This window comes from Pogona vitticeps, chromosome 2 (assembly GCF_051106095.1).
Source record: "Pogona vitticeps strain Pit_001003342236 chromosome 2, PviZW2.1, whole genome shotgun sequence".
Lineage (NCBI taxonomy): Eukaryota > Metazoa > Chordata > Lepidosauria > Squamata > Agamidae > Pogona > Pogona vitticeps.
In genome coordinates, this window is record NC_135784.1 from 159,644,249 (window position 1) to 159,656,308 (window position 12,060).

Here is a 12,060-nt window from a genome sequence, read left to right on the forward strand (position 1 = left end):
CAAAGAGCATTTTTCAGGGTCATTGTACTCTGGAGCAGAAGAAAAAGTCCTAAGGCTGGCCAGCTGGATTATGGGAACTGACATATAACTTTAGTAAAGTAGTGTCTTCAAAATTAGAAGGGTGTCTTGCCAGCTGAAGTGCTAAGTACTGTACTAGAGCACAAGGTTCTAATTTCTGTGGAGTAATTAGTTAATACAGAAGAGTTTGGACAGCTTAGGTGCCAACAAGCCTCAGAGTCAGTCCTTGGTCAGTCTTGGCATAAACAGAACAAATGCTCAAGAAGCCTCACACAAGAACCTCATTAAATACAAAGGATGGTTCATCACAGAAATATTAAAGCAATATCCCAATATTCTTCCAACCAATGGATTAGTTATCAATGAGATGCTAACCCTGTGGTCTGCATTATGGCCTGTTGGACTCACATGACTTGAACAGTCCTCCATTTGTCAGCCTAGCCTGTTCTATGCGATGCTTTTTAAGTGCCAGGAATGCTTTCACCTTGAGCCTGGAATGGCACAGCCCCAACGTTCAACGTCTACTTGTCCGCAGGGGCTGCTGCTACCTCTTGCTGCTGCACAAACTCTTGCTGCCATTTCCTGGGGCTATAAGAATGCCACAAGACTTCCTTTTCAAGAGTCTGGTCATGGTTTATCTCAGATGTTTAAATCTGATTCTGTGTGAAGGACTTGGAACAGAAAACTCTGTCACAGGTATAAAACAACAAATATACCCCTGTCTTAAAGGCTTGCCTTATAGAACTGTATTCAGTTCATCTACTGTGATGGTCAAAGGGCAAAACTAAATGTACAAAAGAAGTATTACAGACTCTCTCTAGGGATAACAGAACAGTTTCCAGAGACCTAACAGAGGATAGAATGGGGAACATTTAAAATTAATAAATCCTTAGTATTTACTAAAAGAAAAAAAGAATTAAACAAATCAGTAGTGACTAATTCATATGAAAAATAGGCTGCACGTTGGTACATAATGTTAATGGATTAGGTAGCATGTAGTATTTTAATACAGGGTGAGGCAAAAAACTGAATTATAAAGGTCAACAAAAAAGCACAGTAAATGTGATTCAAAATTGTATGTGCATGGAGTACAGTTTGTTTTCATGTAGTTTGGAAAGTGACATCATCCAGATGGTAGCCTTCATTTGCATTACACATTTGTAGTTGATTTTTGAAGTTTTACATCACCCTGTGGCTCGTTTGTGGCAGTATTGATGCAGTTTCTTGGTGTATAGCAGCCTTCAGTTCATCAACAGTTCTTGGTCAATGTTTGTAGACCTCAGCTTTCAAATAGCCCTGGAAAACCTGTGTCCCTGAGATTTTCAACCCAAAATATGGTTTTTTGATTTTCAACCCAGACAAATATGTTTTTTTGATCTGGAACAGTAGCATTTCAACTGAGCGCAAAGTAGATATGAAAACCTCTCTGAGTTGCGATCACAGATTCATTGTTTTTGATAACTGCTTCAATGACTAACACACAGTGCATACCCATCCAAGCTATGGTAGCGACTGAAAATGGCAAGGCACCTGCTACCGAAAGATCTCACTATGACCTACCCACTTCACTAGTGCTGGACCAACAGCTAAGCAAAATCCAGGAGGTTTTTTTTTTTGCTTCACCGTGTATTAGTTATGAGTCATGAAGTCAAAACCGACTTAAAGCAAAATGTGCTGCTTATATACCAAGCCATAGTACTTAAAGCACTCCCTATGTGATTTACACTGCCCCCCATCCACCCAGTGAGCAGGGTATTTATTTTACTGAACTTGGAAGGATGGAAAGCTGAGTCAGCCCTGAGCCAGCTACTTGAGCTTGTTGGGATCACACTTAGGTCATGAAAAGAGTCTTGACTGCAATACTGCAGTTTGACTACTGTGCTACAAGATTCCTTAAAGTTACCCTAACAGGGCTTTTGAAGTAGGTGAAACATTTAAGGAGTTGATTTATCAGTTCCTCACCTCCAATGAGTTTCCAAGGCTGAGTGTAGATTTGAACCCTAGTCTTCAGAGTCCTAATTAGAAATGGCTACTTACCGCAGTTTGGTGTTTCAGCATTATTCGGTGGACCAGACCCACAAGTGTTGTGTGGGTGCCCTGGATTCTGTGTCCTGCCTTCTCCTGCAGATGCTTGTCAGAAGCAGTGCCACAGGCTTCCTTGCCTTTCCTCTTCCTCTGAGTGGGCGCCCAGGAGGAGTCATAGTGTGAATTCCAGGGCAGCCAGACAACTCCTGCGGACCCAAATTGTTGAGCCATGGTAAGTGCCCATCTCTAGTCCTAGTCCATTACTCCATCCACTGTTCCACATTGGGTACCTTTTATTAATATACTTCAGTTTAATGGCATAATTTCTCATTTCCCCAGTATATATAGGACTATCAGGTTCAGTATTCTTACTGAGAGGCTATGTTGTTATTTGTTGGTTTATATATTTCTTTGCTGGCAGGATTGAGATACTTTGGAAACATCATGAGAAAATAAGACTCAGTAGAACAGATGAATAAAGCAGGGAAAGTTGAAGGCAGCTGGAAAAGAGGAAAGCCAAATAAGAGGTGGATTGACCCAATAAAGGAAGCGATAGCCTTGAATTTGCAAGAGGTGAGAAGGGGTGTTGTTGAAACAACTTTTTGAATGTCACTCATTCATAGGATCTCCCAAATCTGTAAGTGGCTTGATAGCATGTAACAATAACAAAAGACACTTTTAGTATCATGTTAGTCCAGGACTAGTTAATTTGTATAATTCCATCAGTTCTTTTGTTAGACCACTGAATGTTAAGGTTTGCAATACAGCAGATGAAGATTTGTTTTTAAAAAAAAGAATACTGTATAAAATAAAAGAGTTTCTAACTTCCTAACTAGAGATTGGGACGAATATAAAAACAAATCAGTTTTTCTAACGAATATACCTGATTCATCATATATTTGTAGATGCGTATTTGTAAAACTGTAAATCAAGTTGAATATGGCTAGACAAATATTTCCTCGGTTTTATTCATTGACCCATTCATATTTGTCTATATCCATTGCCCCTTTTGGGGGGCTCTCTGAGCTTGCTGGCACCAATTCGAAGCTCTGCCAATCAGGACAGAGATCCTGGATTGGCATGTCTGTCAGCCAATAGCACTAGTGAAAGGTGTATCTACTTTTACAGACGCTTCATATAAGCTTTTCCCATCTGGCCGTTCCTCACTTCTGTTCGTGCTCTCTGGAGTGAGAACAGTTGCTGCTTGCTGGTGCTCTTGTGGTTTCGCTTTTGCGGCAGGAAAGCAAAGATATTTTTCTTTTTCATCATTGTCAACTTTACTGGGAATTAGAGGAGGGATTTCAGATAACTTAGGCTATTTCTTTGCAAGGAAGGGCATAATTTTATTTCAAATTCAAATCAATCAAATCTTTTTTCCCCCGGAGGCTTTTGTGTGTGTGTATATTGTCCGGGGGGGGGGGGGGGACTGTTGTCGTGTGACTGGAATCTCTTTCCCCTTACATTCTGTTTTCAGAAGTTCCGTTTAGAGAGGCTTTTGTCTCTCAGGGAATTTGGTGGGTGGTTGGATCCATCATTCCTTTTTCTAACAAAAGTACTTATGGGGAGTGTCTAGGTGGGAGGATTACAGTGGTGCCTCGATTTACTTACAATCATTTCGAGTTATGACCAGCTCTGACCACACAATTTTGCTTCGCCTTGCGGCCGGAGCTTTGAGTTACACCCACGGAAAGGCACAGGAAAAAGTGGGAAATTCAAACCGTTGGTGGTGAAGAGGCTGCTTCTTTGTAGCTCTTTCACCCGAACGGTTAAGGAAAGGGATGCAGAGGCAGGGGGAGGTGGGGCGGGGTCATTGCCGCATCTAATGGCGGGATGCTGGGCCTCGGCCTTGGCGAGGGGCCCAGCTCTCAGAGGAAGGGTCCCCCCGCGCTGCCACCTCCTTCCTGGCGGGGCCGTGCTCAGTCTTTGGCCCCACGGGAGTGGCTCCCCTTCTCTGCTGGTGGGCAGCTCCTGAGTAGCAAGTGGCTCACCCGCTGGGGGCGCCCAGCACCGCCTGCCGATCCGGCACCAGTTCCGGCGGCTGTTCGCCAGGGCAGCTGCCTTGGGCCTTGGCACTCCTCGCCGCCCTCCGCGGGGCCGCTGCTGCCATTGCTGCTGGGTCCCAGTCCTTGGCCTTGTTTTCCTGCTGCCAACTTCCTCAGTGCCCGATGGAACCAAAAACCCTGCTGTGCTGCCAAATACCTCCTTGCCTCCAGTCGTCCTGTTCTGAGGGAAAACTCTACTTCACTGGCATATGTAATGTGCTGAGCTGAAGACAAACTCGATGCCTCATGCATGTCTCTGCCAAAGGGACCTCTCATTCTGCTGGGGCTAAATATAATTCCCTCAATGGCATGGGCTTCTGTGCCGTGTGGTAAACTCTCCTGGGCAGGGGACCCAATTTGTGGGTGAATAACTTTGGGTTCCGATAGCCAATCTTCACCAAAGTTGGCAGGCGTGTTGGGGAAAGATACAGGAAGCTCCGTTGTGATTCTGGAGTCTCTTAAGTACCTGAATCAGCTTTCCTGGGGTGGTCCTCTTTGTGACTATATAACTCGGGGGTCCATGGTCCAATGTTCACCACATTTTCAGGAGTTATAGAAAAGCGTGTGAGGAAGCTTCCCTGCAAACCTGGTGTCTCTAGGTCTTCGGGGGGCAGTGTTATAGCCGTTTAAAGTGCAGATGGATTGATTCATCGAAGAATATTTGTATATTTGTATTCGTTGATTCGTTAACCTTGAAGAATAACGGATCATAATGAATTACCTTTTTTTTTATTATTCATCCCCATCTCTATCTAACTGTTCTATTACTGGTAAGGGATGTTTTTAATGGAAATTTCTTTCCCTTTCTGAAAAGCACTTCGCTTTCTTTTGATATTCTTGTTATTTTTATATTTGGGTTATTTTTCCAACTCATGTAAAGATTTTGAGACCATGAAATCTGCAAAAACAAATTTGTATCATACAACAGTGAATATATTTATTCTCTTTATATGGAGGTATATATAACAATATGGTGCTGGCTTGAAATTCTAGTTCCCTAGTGGTTCTGGACAATTTAAAAATAATAATAACACTCCAAACATTAATATTGAAACGAAGTATGTGGCTGTTAAATCCTACCATTCCAATTTAGCTATTCCCACTTAAAAGCCTGCTTAGAGAAAAGGGTTTTGCAATCCATTTGAAGGATGCCTAGACCTTTAGTGAATCTCCAGAGAAAGGAGCATTATAAGAGAAGAGCAGCCTAAGCTGAGAATGATATGTCCATGTAGAATGAATTTGGTGTACAGATGTTATTTTGAGGTGTATTCTTTCAATTGATTTTAGGAGACTGTAATGGAGTCAAGGAAAGGATGTGATCTCTTCAGTGCACTGGACTTGAAGCCATTACACCTACACTGAAGCAACTACTTTGCAATCACATGTTCTACTTTTGTCTTGGGTCTTGTGAAAGTCTTTCTAATCCAGGGCTGTATCTTGTATAATGTGTTTGGCTGCAGAGAATAAAGTGAGGCTGCATCTTGGAGGTTGAAAGGTTTGTGATGGGCATGGAGTGTACACATATACTAGCCTATGTACGCATACACCAGCCTGTGTATCTTCTCCCACTCTCAGCTTTCAGGGGCTACCACAAGAGCCTTCAGACCTATTAATATTTGGGACAGTTCATATGTATTTCCAAATCTGTTTCTGCAAAAAGAAAAGCTGGATTCAGTCCCAAATGCAAGCAGCCCCCTTGATTTCTCCTGCTGTGTTTTATATCATTATCATTGCTATTACTAATTATGACAACAGAGTTAAAGGGCACCTTTGAGAGTAAAATCCCTCTAAAGACAGTAGTGTAATCCAGATCTCTGTGTGTTACATGCAAGCATAGGACTTGCCTTCCTGGGAATCTCAGTTCTCCTCTTTATTAAAAGCTAGTTTCTAATCTCCCAGCTTTGAAAATAAGCTAGAATAAGTAGCCAATGAAAGCTGAAATGTCAGAAGTTGAGAGAGAGATGGGAGAGAGAAAGAGAAGGGCTTTCAGTGGTCTGAAGATGAGGCATCAATGTCCTGTTTAGCCATAGTCTTCTTCCTGCGTCTGCGAGAAGCAGAACAAATGATGTAAACTGAGTCACTATATGGCAAGCAGCTCAATTTTCATGCTCCATGCCAGACACGGCATGTCATTTTTTTTACTCAGCATTTGAGCAGCCTTGGCACAGAATAGTTTCTTAATAAGTACATGTGGTATAGCCTAGCCTTGGGTTTAGCTCAGACTGTTGGTGCCCTCTGCCAGCATGCATCTGTGCTGTATGTACAAAAGAGTTCAGCTGATGACCTGCGACTGTTGTCTATTCCCCGATGAGAAGGCTTTCCAGAGTTTGTAATGAATACTGAAAATTTTCCTCAGGATAACAGTCAATTTAGAAGACCTTAAGATCAAAACTTCAACCTGGTTATCTAGAGAAGCATGCTTTTCCTGACAAGTCCTGATTTTCTGCTTCACTGTTGTGTTTTCATGTCATCAGCTCTGTTTGCTAAGGGACAGAATGAGAAGCCACTAGCGACCGGTGTATCAAATATGCCAAAGCTTAATATTTGCTTATAATATCAGATAAGCTTTAAATTTGCATAGTAAAAGATTATTAATGTGGGCTGTAGAAGCAAGAGAAAATGACAGTGTGCTTATCGGTGTTTGGATTTTATCACTCTAAAAATAGTTTCTCCCACATGGGGAGTACAAGCAAGGGGTGTCTTTCTCTTCCCCTTAACCTGACATGTGTGTTTCATGCTGTCTCTGTGGGTGATATAGTTGCTTTTATCTTTGAAGATCTGCCTCCCCAAAAAGTGAGGATTTATAACCCAGATCAAACACATCACATCAGTTAGAAATAGATCAGAAGCTGCATCTACACATGGGATCACTGAGATGACTCTCCTCCCATGTGACTCAGTCTTTTCAACACACACACACTTTTTTTTATTCTCTCTTTGTAGCCCAATAAATAAGTGAACTGGGAATTTGCATTAAACAGGTTTTGCTGCAGACCCACTACTACATAAATTTCTATGTTTCCTTCTCTGCACTGAATTTTTGGAACACAAGCAGGATAAATCATCTCCTCTGTTTATTAGAGAACAATAAATATAACTTATTTATCTAGCATAACTTATTGAGTTCTTGGAAGGCTTTCTGGAGTTTTAAACAGTACAATTTAATTCAAATGATATTATTAGTTTTCGGAGTACACATAACATTTGTCTCCTTAAAAAAACTAGCTCAGAATTAAAGAGATGAAAGAATTGGAAGACACATGAAAAGGAACAAAGGTTGGGAATCAATAAGCCATGACAAGGGAATAAAACCTGAGGAGTTGTAAAGAAAGCGAAGGCAAGAGGCAGTATGTGGTAGAAGTCTTAGTAATTCTGGTCAATTGAGAACGTTGGCAAATTAGTGTCCTGCTGTGTGGCATCATCCTCTAAGATCTTCTGTGAAAAGAAAAATCTCCTATTTCTTTTCAGGGTTCTTTAAAAAATATTTCACATCTTGGATAATCTGCCTCAGCACTTGATTCCCACCAGTGGAAAAACTGAAAATATAGGAACACCCTACTACCCAGTCTTTGAGATACACAGATCATGTATGTCACCTTTTTCCAGTCTGATACCTAGATATGCTGGATTGCCAATCCCACTGTCCCCAGCTGAATAGTTGTTCTGGTTGGTGATCTGGGGAGTGAGCATGGAAGATATCAAGACTGCATCGGGTGGGAAAGGTTTGATGTATGTTTAATACTGTAGGATTAGTAAGACAGGACAAGGTTTTTTTATGGTGCATCTTGTCTGCATGTTGTCATCTCTGATCACGCATGAGTATTAAACCTGATCATGCTCAGGTTAAAAATAAAGGCATGTGGTAGCAAAGAAACCAGCAAGGGGATGTAGGAGATCTGCTGTGCTGAAGAAGCCAGAGAGCTCTGTTGTTCAGTCCCTGACTGTTACATACAGCACTGATGGTACCTGTCTGTCATGGGTTTGGAGGGAAAGTTCCATCCTATGGGGAGTGGAAGGCGGGACATCAGGGGGAGGAGCTGTGCTGTATATATACTTGGAGCTTGTGTGGGGAGTTGAAGAGTGGGAGTCTGTGTGTCAGACTGAGTACAACTGTGTGTCAGTTAGTACCTACCTGATAGGTTCAGGTTTCTTTATAGGTAGCCAGAACTGATAGGTTCAGGGTCTGTGCTTTACTTTAAAGGGTTCTGTGTGAACCAATCTGATGTATGTATGATTGAGACTAAGCCACGTTACAGTATCTTCTTTACCTGATCATTTTATTTTCCCTGTTTGTTATTTAAATAAACCTTGTTCTTTTGTTTGTTAAAAATCCATTCCTGGTCTGTGTGACTTCTTATAGGGAATGGTTGGTGGCAGCATATTTATAGTGTGGCATACTCCAGTAGGTCTGGGGTTGTCACATTGATTGGTGTCCAGCGTGTGGGATACGACTGGTCCAGTTGTCCAGTGGTCCAGCAAAGCCTTGGCAAGTGTGCCCAGAGCAAGGGGGGTCTAGTCAGGGACAATCTGAGGGCGCGTAGGTAATCTTCTAGGCCAGTGGTTCTTAACCTTTTTGAAAGAAACGCCCCCTTGAGCCATTGAGGAAGTTATCATCGCCCCCCTCCCTGCGGTGATGATATTTTATTTATTTATTTATTTATTTATTTATTTATTTATTTATTTATTTATTTATGACACTTAAATCCAATGACCCCTGAAAACAAAATTCAATTGCAAGAAAATGAAATGCCCCCAAAAAGTAACATTTAATGATTTAGTTGCAAGTGAATTTTAAGACGCAAAAAGAAATATAAAAAGGGCATAAAAACAAATTGCAATGCAGGAACTAAAAATTTCAAGACAAAAAGTCTGAAACTAAATTAAGATTGCAGGAAAATATATATTCGTGCACACTGTAAAAAGGCTGCAGCCATCTTCACAGGTTTGGCTTGCTCCAGTGCCCCCCTACTGCCCCCTTTCTGCTCCAGCGCCCCCACACTGCCCCTTTTCATTCTACTGCCCCCCTGAAAAATGAAATCGCCCCCTGGGGGGCATTATTGCCCACGTTAAGAACCACTGTTCTAGGCTTACCTCACGGGGAGGTACGCTAGTGGAAGAACGTGCACACTCAGATTGGGGACTAGATTAGGGAGCTCTGAGGCAACCAGTTTTGGCGGGAAAAGAGCTGAGGCAAAGCTGTGTGAAGTAACAGTGATCTAGCCTGTCTGCTGAGAGGCCTAGCAGAGGGGGTGGATTCTGCTTGGCAACAGTTGCAAGTTAGTGCTGAAGGAACAGCAGCAATCTATAGAAGGCTGTTTCTGAGGCAAAAGAAAAAAAAGTCGTTGCTTTATTTTGAGGCTTGACTTTTGAAGGCAGCCTGTTCTGGGGGGGGATTATGCCCTTGACTCGAAGCCAAATGGCAGAAATGGGGGAAGTAAGAGACCCACAGGTAGACCAAGGTTCTGAGGAGGAATTTGGCTCAGTGCAGGATGAGAGCACGGGAGAACAGAACCCAGAACACAGAAAAATGCTCCTAGCCCAACAGCATGAATTTAGGATGAAACAATTAGAAATGGAAAGAGAGAGAATGGAAAAAGAAGAAAGATTAGAGAGAGAGAGAATGGAAAAAGAAGAAAGATTGGAAAGAGAGAAAATTGCTCTGGAAAAAGAAAGGATGGCGTTTGAGTTAAGAAAATTGGAAATGATGAACCAGAACAATAATAACAATAGGGATTCTGAGGTGGGCCAATTGTCTAAAACTGACCTGAAGAAATTCCCTGTGTACCACAAGGGAGATTGCCCTGAGGTGTTCTTTTCCCTCGTGGAAAGAGCGTTTGTGGACTTCTCAGTAAGGGAAACTGAGAAGATGACCATTATGCGATCTTTAATCAGTGGCAGCCTGGCAGAAGTCTATGCAGAGATGCCAGTGGAGCTGTTGAAAGATTTCGCTGAGTTTAAAAAACTGGTGTTTGTCAGACATGGGATAAATGCGGAACAGCTGAGGCAAAGATTCAGGTCACTCACCAAAAAACCAGAGCAGACTTTTACCCAAGTGGGGGCCCAACTGGTGAGGTTGCTAGAGAAATGGCTGTCTCAGGAGGGGACAGAGACCTTCCAGCAGCTCAAAGACCTGATAGCGCTGGAACAGTTTTATTCAGTCCTGCATGGGGAACTGAAGTTCCAGGTGAGGGAGAGGAAACCGAAATCTGTGACAGAGGCGGCAGAGATCGCAGATTTTATTTACCAAATAAGAAAGCCCTTAGGTGCTGAGGGGAAATCTGTAGGTGAACCCAAAGAAACCTACAGCAAGTACTCTCAGGGACCAGGGAAAAACCAGCAAGGGGGAGGGGCCCATGTTGAAGGGAAGCCCTCAGACATGAAACCACCAAGACCTCAGATTTTGGAGGGAAAACCAAAACCAGATGAGAAAGACTCCAAGTACAGCAGAAAATGTTATTTCTGTCAAGGAAAGGGCCATCTAATCTCAGAGTGTGAGAAATTATAGCAGCTAAAGGGAAATTTGCCTCATGATTTGAGTGGAACCAAGCCAAAAGCTGTGTTCTGTGTCCAGACAGAGCAAAGCTCCTTGTCACTGAGGGAGCCTGTTGCCATGGCTACTCAATCTGGAACAGTTACATCTGCTGATCCGGCTGGGGAAAATGGTCCTCTTGTGGAGGTCAAGCGCTGCTTACTAGTGAGGACAGATTCGCAGTTGTTTGAGACAGCAGGGGTGGACGTAGGAATACTTGACCATCAGTATAGGGGGCTAAGGGATACTTGTTCCCAGGTGACCCTGTGCCATCCAGACATTATTCCTAGGCAGTATATAATCCCAAATGAGAGCTTGAAGGTGGCAGGGATTGAGGGGCAGGTGATCTCACTGCCAGTAGCTGAGGTACCTGTGAGTTTTCAAGGCTGGAGGGGAGTTTGGCGGCTAGCGATTTCATCGACTCTGCCAGCAGCCGTGCTCGTGGGAAATGACCTGGCTGAACATGTGAAACGGGTGCTAGTGATTACACGTTCACAAGCTACCACGGGGACAGTTCAGGGGGGTACTGAAGGGCCCGAGGCGGAAGCAGATGAGGGTAGTTCCGAAGCTGTGGTGGAAACCTTAACCACAGACAGCAAATTTGGCCAAGAGCAAAAGGCAGACGCCACTCTCCGAAAGTGTTTTGAACAGGTGACAGACACCCCGCTAACACCTGAAACCACAGCGAGATTTCATGAGAAAAAGGGAATTTTATATAGAGAGACCCTGATGAATATCTCAAAAGGGGGAGATGGGATCAGAAGTCAGCTAGTGGTACCTGAAAAGTATCGCCCCATGATCTTACAAAGGGGGCACTCTGACATGTTTGCTGCGCACTTAGGGGTGAACAAAACACAACAGAGAATCACACAAAATTTTTACTGGCCTGAAATAGGGAAGCAGATCAAGGAGTTCTGTAAACAATGTGATGTGTGTCAGAGGCAGGGGAATAACCGTGACAGGACCAAAGCGAAGTTGTGCCCTTTGCCTGTGATTGACACCCCGTTCAAATGTATAGGAGTGGATATTGTGGGACCTTTGCCCAAGGCCACAAAGAGGGGGAACCGGTTCATTCTCACCATTGTGGACCATGCCACGAGGTACCCCGAAGCCATTCCCTTGACTAACATTGAAACTAACACAGTGGCAGACGCCTTGGTGGGGTATATGTCCAGGATGGGATTTGCCTCAGAAATAATCACAGATTTGGGCACATCGTTTACATCAAAGCTCATGAAACGGTTATGGCAAATCTGTGGAATTAAGCACAAGGAAACCACTGCCTATCACCCTGAAAGTAATGGGTTAACGGAGAAGTTCAATGGGACTCTGATGCGCATGATTAGGGCTTACTTGGCAGAGAATCCAAACAATTGGGACCAGAAGCTGCAATCCCTTTTGTTTGCTTATCGATCAGTGCCACAAGCCAGTACCGGGTTCAGTCCG

General features: G+C 43.3%; 1 protein-coding gene and 1 long non-coding RNA gene across 5 annotated transcripts in view; both read left to right on the forward strand.

Moving 5' to 3' along the window:
• IKZF4 (IKAROS family zinc finger 4) overlaps nt 1-12,060 on the forward strand; it is a 102,284-nt gene that overhangs the window by 59,982 nt on the left and 30,242 nt on the right. The gene's annotated exons all lie outside the window — the stretch shown is intronic.
• LOC144586401 (uncharacterized) lies at nt 2,492-5,579 on the forward strand. Its single transcript, XR_013541206.1, has 2 exons — nt 2,492-2,616; nt 5,373-5,579. It is a non-coding gene; the product is annotated as an uncharacterized LOC144586401 (long non-coding RNA).